At 44.1% G+C, this 14,485-nt stretch overlaps 1 protein-coding gene and 1 pseudogene across 1 annotated transcript in view; one reads left to right on the forward strand and one right to left on the reverse strand.

The window, feature by feature from the left end:
• The window catches only part of LOC147022621 (serine/threonine-protein phosphatase PP1-beta catalytic subunit), a 92,431-nt gene that overhangs the window by 18,062 nt on the left and 59,884 nt on the right, over window positions 1–14,485 (forward strand). The window lies entirely within an intron of this gene.
• LOC147022622 (uncharacterized) overlaps window positions 5,278–14,485 on the reverse strand; it is a 30,486-nt pseudogene continuing 21,278 nt past the window's right edge.

Raw genomic sequence — 14,485 nt, forward strand, 5'->3', positions numbered from 1 at the left:
TTCCTTGAACATTTGCAAGCCAGTAGGGCCAAGATAGCCTCAGGTGCTGGCTGACCATCCATCCAATCCACTACCATTAATTTCTTGGCTCCATCCATGTCAATTTTCCACCCTCTGCCAATGGGACTTGGTACACCTGGGTCTTGCTCAAGACATCTTCTCCATATTCCAGCCTGGTAGTTTGCCCTTTGTGCATGTTTGACTAAGCAGTCCCTGCAGGTGGAAGCTGATGACTCTCTATCTCACCTTTCTTAACACAGAACAAGTTGTACCTGAGATCATTGACCTTGGGGAATGCTGTTTTGGGGCCATAGAGGAGACATGTGACACACTCTAGTTTGTTCATCAGTTCTGAGGAGAGGTCCCATTCCTGGCCCAACTCTGTGAATATGTTCTTGATTTCCCTGTTGTTGGTCACTAATTTTAGAGCACTTGCCTTCCCTTTACCTGTGAAAGCACTGGTAGTGTCACATCCAGTGTATGCATGTATACTAATAAGAGCTCTGCAGACATCTATGCCGACAGTGGCAGCGACTTTCCCGATGTCAACTAATCTAGTTCTGCTTCTAGTTCCACATTTCTGGAGTAACGGAGCTCCTATCTTGTCATGGAATGCCAAACGCATGATAAAGACATCTGTGTCCTCTGCGCATATCACTACAGCCTGGTAGCCCTCTCTAGCAGTATGGAAAAGTAGGTGCCCATCTGCTTCCTCCTGCTGGCACTGGAGATCTGGTACCTCTTCACTGCTCTGTGATGTAATTCTGTTGCATTTGTCATCTGCAGTTACATGCAGAATCTTCTCATGTAGTTTCTCTCTGTACACTGGCTTCCTCCATTCACTGACAATGAAGCTAATCAGACTGGTTTTGTTAGTTATTCCTGTCAGGAAACTTCTCCATTGCCTCACAATCTGTGCTTGTGATACCCTGCAGCTGGTGTCCAGTCTCTTCACCTCTTGCCGATCTCTCACTGTTCTTGATAGAAGTCTCTCGATACGTGTCAAACACAACATCTATTCTGGTACTTTTACTTCCTTCACGCAATGCCATAGACAGTATTGTAGTGGCAATGTCTCCAAACGTAGCTTGATCACTCTTTACTCTTTGAACCAAGTTCATTCCATCGACCACAGAAGCCGGATTTTGTGGGAGTTTGTCTGCTACTGTCACATTCTTCTGCAAATCAGATCTCGGACTCTCTGGAAAATCCTCTATTTCTCTTTGCCGACGACTCCACCCTCTGCCGTACCATCTGTCATCCCTCAGACCGGCAAGCAGCAGCTTCTTCGCTCACTGCAGATCTGGATAAAATCACAAACTGGTCCAACACGTGGAACATGTCTTTCAATCCACACAAATCTCACACTCTCACTATGTCTCTTCGAAAGGACCGTTTACAAAACCCCCCCCATCCACTTTCTCAACAATCCTCTGGAAGAAGTCTTTTCTTTCAAGCTTCTGGGTCTCACTATCTGCCATGACCTTTCCTGGGAAAGTCACATTTCCAACCTTGCCTCAAAAGCCAGTCGCCGACTGGGAATCCTCCGTCGTGCAAAGTCCTTCCTCGGCCCTCTTGAGCTCCTGACTACTTACAAAGCTTTTGTCCGTAGCCTGATGGAGTACTGCTCTCCCCTCTGGGCTGGTGCTCCTGCCTCCCACCTTTCTCGACTTCACGCTGTCGAAACCAGGGCTTTTAAGATCATTGGCATCTCCCGCAATGAAGCTGAGTCTTTGGGCCTCTCACTCAATCACCGCAGGTTGGTCGGTGGTCTTTCTGTCTTCTACCGACTCCTCTCCAGCCTTGCCCCCCTGCTCTCTCTGCGATTTGTCCCAACCACATTTCCACAGGGCGCTCAAGGTCCGCCAACAACCCCCTTCTGGTAAAACTACCAAAATCACGAATCACTGCTCATCTTCACTCTTTCATTCCTCTTTTTTCCCGCCTTTGGAATAAACTTCCTCACTCTATTCTTTCCCATTCTTCCCTCCAGGCTTTCAAAACAGCTGTTCACCACCACCTCTTATCTTCCCCCATCCAAATCCTCGATCTTTTCTACCCCCGATAATCCACCCAAGCCCACTTCCTTCAATTCTCCTGCTTTCCTTCCTGAAAGTCCCTGTAATGTCCATCTTCTCCTCGCCATGTTCCCCGTCCCATCCCCATCCCTCTCCCTTCCACAGTTCACCTGTGTCTGTTCCCCAATGTTTTGTCCCTTCCACTCCCACCCCTCTTGTCTCATGCCTCCTTGCTGTGAGTTGTGTGTTAGCTCTCATACGAGCCTCGACCAAGGTATACAAAAAAATAAAAATAAAAAATAAAAAAAAGTAGTGGCTAAGGAAGCTTTGTTTGTTTTCCTGAGTAATCCGTCTGGGGTAGAGAGAGCTCAGGATAGTGGTTCCAAGGGGTGAGAGAGGATGTCCTCCATCGTGAGATTACGCCCTTGTGCCATCACTATGATGCGACCAAACAGAGACCGGTCAGCTTTCAAGATTATGTCCTTCCCACTTGTTTTCACTACCTTCTTCTTGCACATATTTGTGAATGTCTTCAGCTTGTTAGTTTTCATCGGATCGTGAAATGGTTTCGCTGATGGGTTGTTCTCCAGTCTCTCGTTCTGGAAAGTGGCATAACTCTGCTCTCCAATATCACATGCCTTCATCAGGTCAGAGGCAATGTCTCTGGGTGCCGATTTTGCAGTAGAAATGCTTATGAGGTCTTGCTTCTCTGAGAATGGGTTGACCCAGGCTTGAATGAGGCCGACACTGTTTCCTCATCTTTTTGGATTCTGGGCTGCTGTAGATCAGCATGGTTGAGTTCTGATTGGTTACCATGCACCATGTCTCTTAAGTGTCCAAGAAATGCACTGCAGTACTCTGCTGTTATGTAGTACCTTTTGATGGCTCCTGCTTTTCGGCTGAACCGTGACGTGCCTCCAGGAGTCTGAGTGTCCTTGTTCACCGTAACCTCAATTGTCTGATCTGCAGGTATCCAGACAAAGGGATTAATACTGGACCTCTGCACCGAGAAATGACCTTCCTGGAAGGCTCTATGTACATCAGGATTCTTCTCGGGAAGATTTGTCATCTGAGCAAAGTATGCAGACAGGTACCTGGCATAGTTGACCTTATCGTAGGCAAAACACCATGGGATCAAAGTTCTCATGGCATTGATGTGCAAATCCCAGTTTCCCTCACGAGAAGCATGCAGAAGGCCAAGTATCACGTGCTCTACCATGTCTATGTATGACATCCAATATCCCGATAGCTCCCCATTGTTGTGAAGGCTCTCCACAGGATCATCAACTCCAATAATTGTGGACTGTCGAGGAGATCACTGAACTTGTGTTGGTTGAGATAATCAGCTATGTCGTTCACTTTGTCTACACACTATTTGATCACAGCGCTCTTCTCCTCATTGCTGTCTACCCATAGTGTAAACTCTGCCCATGCCAGTCTCATCAAAGCTTCATGGATGCACTTGTGGACCCTGATGGCACGATTGTACTGTTTGCCGTCAATGATACAGAAATGATACATCTGACCCCTCAAACCTAGTCGTAGACACCAGTATCGCTGCTCTTGGTGGTCTAAAATCTGCTATATATAGGGTATTGAGCATTTGGCAGCCATTTTGGAAAAAGGGGGATAACTCCCAGAAAGCTGCCACTGCCACAATGCTATCACGTATTTTATAAATCTAGGGGTCTACACCATCCCAAAAATCACTATGAGCATTCTCCCCCAATTTGATACCGACCAACCCCCCCCAGGCTGATCGGCTACCTCGCATGTTCCTCCGACAACTTGAGAGTATCGCTCTTAATTTGCATATCCAACACCACCGGCTTCCTGTTCTTGTCGGCGATAATATCCGGTTTTCAGATCCCCAATGGTGTTGGAATCCTCAGTTCCTCGATGGCCGTGAACCCACGCTGTCTCAGACGAAGCGCGAGACCGCTTTGTGTCGCCGGACTGTTCCACCGTGGGTCCAAACATATGCTTGGGAAATGTGATTGCTTCCACCGTGGGTCCAAACATATGCTTGGGAAATTCCTTCGCACGACAACCTGCATCACACCATCCGTCTGGTTCCCTGGTCCCCGTCTACCACGGCTCGACCTGGATCCGGTGGGGAGCAAATTGCCCTTCACAGAGTCAATAAAGGCTTTACCGGATTGGAGCCGAGATCGACTGAGAACCCAGCCGTTCGGCTCAGGTCCCCTGCTCGCTTCCAGTAGGCCTCGCCCATCCACGGCTCGGTGCAGAAGTTTTGCTGTGACGGCATCCGCTTGTTTGATAGACCTGGACACTCTCCACCGTAATGCAGGTTGTACGTGTTCTGGGTCCTCACCACATCACCCAGTTTCGTTCGGATGACAGCTCTTACATAAGGGCTGTCCGACTGTTCTCGCCCACGGATCCGTTTCTCCCGCAAGATGGGAATTGTCGCCGAGAACTGGGGCAAGCCCAGTCCGCCATCCGCCGATCGGGTATAAAAGTACGCCACAGGAGTATCCTTGGGCAACCTCAGCAACAATCTGACGTGATGGCGTATTTGCACATCCAACTTGCGGAGAGTCCCTCTTTTGGCTGCTCCCAAGGCAAGCCCGTGCTGGAGTTTGGGCATGAGGTGGTCTCACAACATAAACATTCTCTGTTGAGGCTTTACGGGGGTCCGCATTTGGTTCCTCAGCCCTTCCTCGAGGACGGAGCCATCGGATGGCGCCGCCCCGTGGGGTTGGAACTGAATTCCCAGAGACTTCAACCGGCTCGTCGCATCTTGCACGCTCAGGTTCCGCTACCTGAGGCGAAACACTTCAGAAGTGTCCACCACATATCGCTTTGCCTTTGCGGATATGGTAATCACTAGAGTCGCAGACTTTCCCACGTTCAGCGCCAGACCCACCGTGGACAGACAGACCCACCGTGGACATATGTGGCTTGCACCGCATCCAAAGACCTTCGGAGCCCAGAAGAGGTACGCGCACACAATAATTGGTCGTTGGCAAACGCCAGAGCCGGCACCGACGTTTCTCCGAGTCTCGCTCCCACTCCCTCTGGGATGTTTTGCAACACCCCATCCAACACGTAGTTGAACAAAATGGGGGAGAGGGGGTCGCCCTGTTTTACTCCTCGGGTCATCGAAATTGGCAAATCACGACAGCAGTCCAAGTACGTCACGCAACCAACGTATGACTGTGTGATGTAGCGGAGGAGGGGTGGCAGAGCACCCATTCTCGCAGCCGCATTCAGTACCGCACCGTGGTTAACAGAGTCAAAGGCCTTGGAAATGTCCAGCATGGCGAGTCGCAAAGGTTGAAGATTCTGGGTAGCATCCCGGAGGATGGCGTCGAAGCATGACATTCTCGGCACACCCAGTCACCCTTCCTAAACGCTTGCTGCACCGGATGCAACTCAAAGGCCGATGAGCACCATTTGGCAATTTTATTTTATGGTGCTGACGCATGAGGAAGCTGCTGATCGTGATCGGGCGGAACTCAGAAGCACTCTTCGGGTCATCGGCCTTTGGGATAAGCACCGTTCTGTGCCTTTTCAGACACAGTGGTAAATACCCCGCAAGCAGCCACAGATTGAACATCTTACTCAGACAGCCTTTCGGTATGGAGCGGACCAGCCGAAAGCTGATACCGTGCACACCGGGTGCGCGTTTCTCAACAGGGCCTTTTCTCTTTCCACATTCTGAGATGTGATCAGTTGCACCAGCTGCCAAGTACTTTTGTGTTTTCCAGGCGTTCACCACCCACTTCTGATTCCCTCTCGAAGACGTCTTTCCAGAAGTGGTGCATATCTGCAGGATCCACAGAAGATTTACTCCGACCCCAAGTCCCAACAATACTGTCTGGCGGCGCGGCCTGGATTCACTCTCAACATGTTTTGATTTACCTGCCGATCACATCACATGCCTTCTGGTTTAATGTTTTGCATTGGCGGGAACAATCGTCTTGGTGGCAGACAGACGGTTGTTCTTTGCGGATTATGCGTTTTTACCGTGCGAGACCTAATCCGTGGTGATGCTCACCATAACAGTCAGGAGGTGTATGATTGAGATATATTCTATGTACATCTCACCAGCTTGATTAGAAGTTGTATTCTATTGTGCAGGCTTGAGTCAATTTTTACAAGCTTAATTATTATGATCAAGCATCAGGCGACCAGGGTTGCGTCAGGAAGGCCATCCGGCGTAAAACGTGCCAAATCACTATGCGGATCATACGGATGATCTGCTGTGGCAACCCCTAACGGGAGCAGCCGAAAGAAGAAGAAGAATTATTATTATTATTACTTTTTTTAATATTGACCATACTTTTCACAATTTGCCACCTTTATTCACTGTCATAAAACCCAGGCTTTATGGATCGATGTTCAACCAGCAGTCAGGTGTTGTAAAACTTGAGTTTACTGAAAGGATAAACACACAGCAACACACTGCCATTGCACTGCACAAAGCAAAAGGCTTATAGTCTCCACTCCCCAGAGCTCACCGTTGACTTTCTTTTTCAGCCCTTCCATGGGAAGGATTGTTTATGTTTTACTTCTCCCATCAACAACAGCACTTGTCCAAGTATTTGTGATGCAATTTACCAAGTAGACCTCAGATCTAGCCATACCGGGCCAACCTAAACTATATCCTCTCGCACAGTCTAATGAATCGTGAAAATTAACATTTAATAAATGATACGTACAATTATTGCTGTGTAATGTTTATCAGACCAATACACAGTAACTTGAAGAAGACAAAACGCTGATTACAAAAACTATCACCACGTGCCAAAAAGAACATCGTAATGATGAATGCCTCTGACTTCCCAGTGAATGATTTATTTCCTTTCTGCTGCATCCCCAGAACAATAATCCAGTGACCGTAATTATTGTGGTCTTGTTTAAACATGATGGCCAACGTGGATAATGTTTTTTTTTTTATTTATTGTTTAAACTCAGACATGTTTCTTTCCCTTGTCTGAATGAGTTGTTCTGCCGGGCATTACGTGTACATATGACATTGTTGTTTTGCCAGCGTGACGAATGATTGTAGCAGTTCTTCATTCTGCGAGGATGTGGGGCAATATCATCGTTTATTTGAAGTCTTCGTCAGTGCGTCGGCTTGTTCGGGTCTAAAAATGATCCTCTTGGTCGCTGCTAATCATTGTCACTTTACAAGAAAAAGAACGTTGAAGGATAGCATGTGTTAAGTTGAACTCCTCAGTGGCAAGCATGAGCTGTCTTCTGGATGGGTTTGTTGAGGTTTTTACTTCTCAGGACAAAATTGCCTGTCCTGGACAATGGTACAACCTTCAATGTTGAGCAATGTTCCCTTCACACTCTGTTTTGCTCTCTTGAATATTCAGTCCAAGAACATTCATGGAAACCTCTCCCTGCATGAGAACGATCATGAGCACGACTCGTAGCTACAATTTGGTTCTATAATCAGCATTCATATACTGTGAGAAATGAGAAAAAAAAGTATTTCCAAAATACTTTTGTTCTTTTTGTGCTGGGACTTGGTAGATAAAATAAACTCAGTTCGGAACCGGCTCTAATTTTGGCAAAAATTTACCGGGTTCCAGATCGGCTCAGAACTCATAAGTATGCAAATTTATTATTATTGCATACTCCCTTCTCCCACCCATTTCCCTTCCTGACTGACGCACTGACACACATACTGGTATTTATTATTTTAGATATTTGTTTTTTCCTTTTCCTTCCATGATCGAGGCCCTTGGAAAAGCGAGAATCAAGCGTATTTAAATCTGTCACATGGGTGGTCTCAATGTAAATCCAGTGCATGGGCCTAGATTGTGTGGCCTCAATCCAAGCTGCATTGACGGGTACAATAGACCATAGTGCTGCTCGCATTACAATACAACAATGTCTGACACAGGAAATGATTGTGATGAATTAGTTACTTGATAACTTACCACGAATTAGTGAAATATTTACTTCAATTCCTTTATATATATATATATATATATATATATATATATATATATATATATATATATATATATATATATATATATATATATATATATATATATATATATATTCGTGCCTTCAGAAAGTATTCACACCCCTCAACTCTTGTCATATTTTGTTGTTGCAACCTGAATTTAAAATGGATTGGATTTAATTTAATTTTTTTTTTTCTGATCTACCCAAAATGCCAAATGACAGTGAAAACATGTTTTTAGAAATTTTTACAAATCCATTAAGAATGAAAACCTGAAATGTTTTGCATTAATAAGTATTTAATCCCCTGAGTCAATACTTTGAAGAAGTGCCTTTGGCAGCGATTACAGCTTCGAGTCTTCTTGGGTATGTCTGTGTCAGCTTTGCACATCTGGATTTGGGGATTTTCTCCCATTCTTCCTTGCAAATTTGCTCAAGCTCTGTCGATGTGTCAAATTGGATGAAGAGCGTCGGTGAACAGCAACCTGAAAGTTTTCCACAAATTCTCAATTGGATTCAAGTCTAGCTTTGGCTGGGCCACTCAAGGACTTTCAAGTTCTCATACTAAAGCCATTCCAGTGTTGCTTTGGCTGTATGCTTGGGGTCATTGTCCTGTGGGAACGTAAATCTTCACCGCAGTCGAAGGTCTTTTGCACTCTGAAGCAGGTTCTCCTCAAGAAATTACCTGTATTTGGTTCCATTCATTGTTCTCTCTATCCTTACAAGTCTCCCAGTCCCTGCCACTGAAAAGCATCTACATAGCATGATGCAACCGGCACCATGCTTCACAGTAGGGATGGTGTTAGTTGGTTGATGAGCTGTGCTCTGTTTCCACCAGACGTAGCACTTTGCATTCAGGCCAAAGAGTTCAATTTTCGTTTCATCAGACACATAATCTTTTTCTTCATGCTCTCAGTCTTTCAAGTGCCTTTTTGCAAACTCCAGGTGTGTCATGTGCCTTTTTCTCACGAGTCTGGCCACTCTTCTATAAAGCCTAGATTTGTGAAGTGCTGCAGAGACTGTTGTCCTCCTGGCAAGTTCTCCCATCTCAGCCAAGGAACTCTAATTCTTTCAGAGTAGTTGGGTTTTTGGTCACTTCCCTGACCAAGGTGCTTCTTGCCTGGTTGCTGAGTTTGGTCAGACGGCCAGCTCGTGGAAGAGTCTGGGTATTTCCATATTCTCTCAATTTCCTAATGATGGAGCTCACCGTGCTCTTGGAACTTTCAACACTCTAGAAATTTTTTTCTACCCTTCTCCAGATCTATGCCTCCTCACAATTATATCTTGGAGTTCTACGGACAGTTGCTTGGACTTCCTGGAGTTTCTACTCTGATATGCACTGTCATCTGTGGGACCTTGTATAGAAAGGAGTGTTTCTTTCTAAATCATGTCTAATCAATTGAATCTGCCACAGGTGGACTCCAATTAAGTTGTAGACATCTCAAGGATGATCAAAGGAAATTGGATGCACTTAAGTTCAATTGGAGTGTCATAGCAAAGGGGTCGAACACTTATTGATGCAAAACATTTCAGCTTTTCATTAAATTGTAAAAATTTCTAAAAAAGAAAATAAATTAATTTTGTTATTCCGGTGTATTTTTTTGCAGATCGGTGACAAAAAAATTAAATTTAATCCATTTTAAATTCAGGCTCTAACACACAAAATGTGACGAGTCGAAGGGTGTGAATACTTCCTGAATGTACTGTAAAAGGAGCCAAGTTTCTCTATCATTTTCATTATACGAAGACCATTACAAATTGCATCATTGGAAAGCTAATGATCAATTTACTTGGAACAACAACTCAGTCGTTTAATCACAAACTTGACTGATTTGAAAGGCTCTTTCCACCATTGAAGAAGTAGTACAAATTAGTTCTTCATCCAAAGGTTTGAACGAAACAATTATTATAAACGAAACGATTATTATTATTCTATTAAAGCAGGAATGCTTTCGAGTTTAGAAGGATATGGAGGAAGCAAACAATTATATGCAGTATTATCTCTAAGCAAGAGAAAAAATAAAAAATTAAACCTGTTGGCTTTCACGACGATGAAGTTCATTACAAAAAGAGATTACTGTCGACTCGACATGAAAGTGTCGACGAGACTCGCTTGTTATCTCCGCAGGCCTGCTGCTTGACATTGTTTATCAGTTTGATTCATATAAAGTGCAACTCGATTTGATTAATCAAATTGAAACGATATCTATACTTAGCCATGCTGTGAGACCCGTGATCATGTCCAACACAGAGCCAGACAGGTAACAGTTAAAGTTCCTGATTACGGTAACGTCTTCCTTTGAAACTTCCAAAGAGAAACAACACGACGATTCGAAGCACATCCAGTTCATGTGCTAATGCGCATTTCTTCCGCACACACTTGTAAAACACTGCTTGCACTTCATTTCATGTGACGGAAAATAACTTGGATATTTTTTTGAGTTTACAGCCAAACCTGGCATGATTCTGTTCAGAAGTGCAACTCGCTGTGTTTTAGTCCAGGTACAGCACTCTATTTCTGATTGCTGCTCAAAACTAAAATGCTACTTGTTAACACATCACAGTTTTTGCTTTTTCTGCATTAGTATCTTGCCAAAACGAAGTTTTTGCAAGATATGTTGGTCAGCTTGTATGTTTTGTTTGTTTGTTTGTTTGTTTGTTTGTCTGTAATCACGTATAAAAAATTCTGCAGAGCACAGTTATCATTGGAAATTTTTGTAACTTCGCATATCAGAGGCCTATAGAGGTCCCTTTCAGTGCACAACATTTTGAAGGTCAAGGTCACTATGTCGCAAATCAGGGGAGTCGACGAAACCCTTATTTTTTTGAGTAATTTTGATCAGATAGTCTTCAAACTTCATGGGAATATAGTTCATGGTCTGGCGCTCAGCTGATTAATTTTTGGTGGCGATTGGCCTTGACCTTCATGGTTAGCGCCTCAGGTCAAACATATTTGACCCCAAGGTCAAATTTTCAAGTTTTAGGAACCATATCGTGTAGTACCTCAAATTGAATACCTCTGAGTGCTTTCTAGATATGTCAAGCTTGAGACATTATGACATCATTTGGTGACGTTATGAGGCAAACGCATATTTTTCATGGTTACTCTGTAGAACGACTCTCGTAGGCAGATATTCCTCAAGGAGTCGCTCCTGGTGAATAGCAGTTCTGTTCACCTCAGTGTGACCTTAAAGAAGTCACACGTGGTCACCTTTTGGCAAGATACGGGTCACCCTGAGGGTGACATTGGTTTATTACACATTTGGTATGAACCCTCAACAAACAATTTGTTCCATATCGAATCCTCGGTACACCAGCATTAAATGATGCATCAAACCTGCTGAACTGCTTCAGTCATTCATATATAATCATCGTTCATACGAAGCATTATAGTCTCTTGAAAAGAAAATGTAATAGCAAGGCACTTAAAGGGGACAAAGGTGTTTCACATGTCAGTTGGTGGAGTCCTTGAATGCTCCTGAAAGCAGAAGCGATATGTTAAGTATTTGCTATCTTGATTCCATCCATCCATTGGGACCATACTCTGTGCAGGGCGTTGGTGCTACGTATTAGCAGTCTCCTTGGCTATTGGGTACAATCCTGGACGGGTCGCCACTCCGACACAGGATAGCAACATGCTGGCACTCATTTTGCTGATGTGGGATGGATGACAGGCAGAGTCAATATTTACTGTAATATCTTATTTCCTGGCAAAAATTCTAAATCTTTGTAAACTATAACATCATTTCTTTTTTGTTTTTTCATGCCATGCAGGCACATAGGACTGCTGAGGTAGTTTGATTGGCAAGGTGTACAGTCCTGGGTGGGTCGCCACTTTGACGCAAGTTATCCCAAATGCTTATTACTTAAGTGCACTGGGTACTCATTTCACCGACCTCAGAAGGAATGACAGGCTGAGTCAACCATACCTGGTGTTAATTCAACGGCCGACAGGGGCTCAAACTCAGGACCCTTTGGTCCTAAGCCAGCCAGCTTAACCACGAAGCTAACACCGGGCTTCCTTGTAAACTGTAATTGACGCTTGAATAGGTTGGATACATCCACGGCAGGTGACCCCTATTGTGCAGGACCTTTGCAGCAAATGTTTGTGTGACCAAAGGGTTCACACTTACCTTTCCAGAGAAGATGTGGTGTTGGATGAGAGGCACTTGCGAGCTCAACTCTTTCATTAGCACAAGGCAATCCACACTGCACGGTTAAGTCAGTTGTTCCCAAACCAAAAAGGGTTATGGCACGATTCTGCATTCCGACCCTGTGGGCTCAGATGTATGTTTTTATTGTAATCGGGAGCTTTGGCCTGAGGAACAAAGTGTATTTGTTTTGTTTGATTACGAACTTGCGGCCAAAGTACACGTGTTTGGCTTTGTTATAATGATTGGGCTTTATTTATTTATTGACCTTTTCGATCAAAGGTGTTTCTCAACCAACAATCAAGTAGTCCCCAAACAGAACATTTTGGCCACATGGGGAAGGATTCGTATGTTGCACGGAATTGTTTTGTTTTTGTTGTTTAAATTCTTAATCTTTTTCTGTTTCAAAAAGGAAGTGCTCTCCATGGAAGGCAATTTAATTTGAAATGCATCTGATTTATTATCTTCCCATGGGATGAGCCTGGCATGGCCAAAAAAGGCTTTGAAAGCCTAAATACTTTCGTTCGTAGTATATCAGCTGACACTGCTTTTAGCAGTGTGTGGTTCTGTATCTTTCAAACTGAGGCTGGAGGTTACATTGTAACTGTTGCTTGTGTCGACATTCTGTGTAATGCCGTTGTGGTCAAGGTGTTTTCATCTTTGTCTGGGCTGGCAGGATGGTTTGAGTTTTAATGTTGGACCAACCACAAACTGTCACCCTGGTGTTTCACAGGCGGGGTGATTCGTGTGTGTGTGTGTGTGCGTGTGTGCGTGTGTGTGTGTGTGTGTGTGTGTGTGTGTGTGTGTGTGTGTGTGTGTGCGTGTGTGCGTGTGTGCGTGCGCGTGCGTGCGCGTGTTGTCCTTCGAATGGACGTTAAATGTCTGCCAGCATGAGTTGGTGGACGTTAAAGATCCCATGACCATTGTTCTTGGAGTAGACCGGGTGAGCAATCACGAATGCTACAGCTGGCACCATGAGCAAATACATTTCTGCCCAAACCTGGAGTAGCCCCTGTCCCAAGGGAACAAAGTGCAAAAAGGTCAAGCCCCCCAAAGTGGTGAGGGGGTTGCTCGAGGAGGCGGAGTGGGTTTCTCCACCCCTAAGCTGGATTTGTGGTTTAGTAGTAGTAGTGGTCGTATGTATATACAATATACATGGATATAATTTTTCTTCTTCTTCTTATTCTTCTTATTATTCTTCTTCTTCTTCTTCTATTTGTCACATTTAGTGATGGCTGGGAATGCTTGAAGAGAATGGAATCATTCTGGCAAAATTAAAGGCCTTCAAAGCCTGGAAATAACGTGACAATATTATGCAGTCCACGAGTTTTTGAAACCCATCGACACTTTGTTTGGTGTGGGACTCTGTTTATTTGATCTGTTATCACAACAATGGTTATTGTACCATGAGCAGATCGGTTGACAGTGGGGAAAGTCTGTTTCAAAACTATTGATCTCGTTGATCACAAGTTTTTGCTTCACTTGATAGCCACATCTATTGTGCTAACTGCGGAGTACAGTTTTGACGCACCACCCTGAAGAAGGTGGTTGTAAAGAGCTACAGAGGAACTCCCACAGAACGATGAGAAAGTGAACACTCCGGATGCTAATCACCACATTCATCACCCAATCGATGCCAATCATCACGCCTGGAATTTTAAACGTGATTTCATAGAAACTTGTTCGGGCTGGCAAGTGCTTTGTTTATTTGTTGAATTATTTATTTATTTACTTATTTTTAAAGAATGTTTGCTTTCAAAAAATAGATATTGTTGAATATTAGGGGAAAAACTCTTCAATTGTAAGAATATGGTACATTCTCTAGAGTCTAGACGTCGAGGAATGGTTGAGTAATGCACATCATGACCCTCGCTAGAGGAGAGGGTATTGCATTTGGATCTTGTTTGTTTGTTTGTTTGTTCTCACAGAACTTTTGTGTTTTTCTCCGCAACCGCTTGACTGATTGAGACGACATTTTCACCAGTGGTGCGACTACTTGTGTAGAATGTTTTTAATGATAATTATGACATCAGAGGTCTGGTGGTGTGGCTGCCATATTGGAAAAACGGAAAAACTTTGGACGACTGTATCTCTGAAATTGCACCAAGGAAAACATTGAAACTTGGAACGTCGTACTCGTGGGGAGTGATGTTTTTTAATTTTTTTTATGACTTCATCGGTGCCCTCATTATGACGTCATAATTGCATCTGTGGATTGCCCCATCCGATCAGTTTTAAATTTTTTGACGGTCATCTCGGGATAAAATGGTCCACAAAATTAATTTTTTGATGTCATTGGTCAAGTGATTTGGCATCCATATTTCAAATAATAAGAAATAAAAAAAACCTTCAAAAATAGTCTTC

This window comes from Eptatretus burgeri, chromosome 7 (assembly GCF_056783735.1).
Source record: "Eptatretus burgeri isolate ZD-2024b chromosome 7, Ebu_testis_v1, whole genome shotgun sequence".
NCBI lineage: Eukaryota > Metazoa > Chordata > Myxini > Myxiniformes > Myxinidae > Eptatretus > Eptatretus burgeri.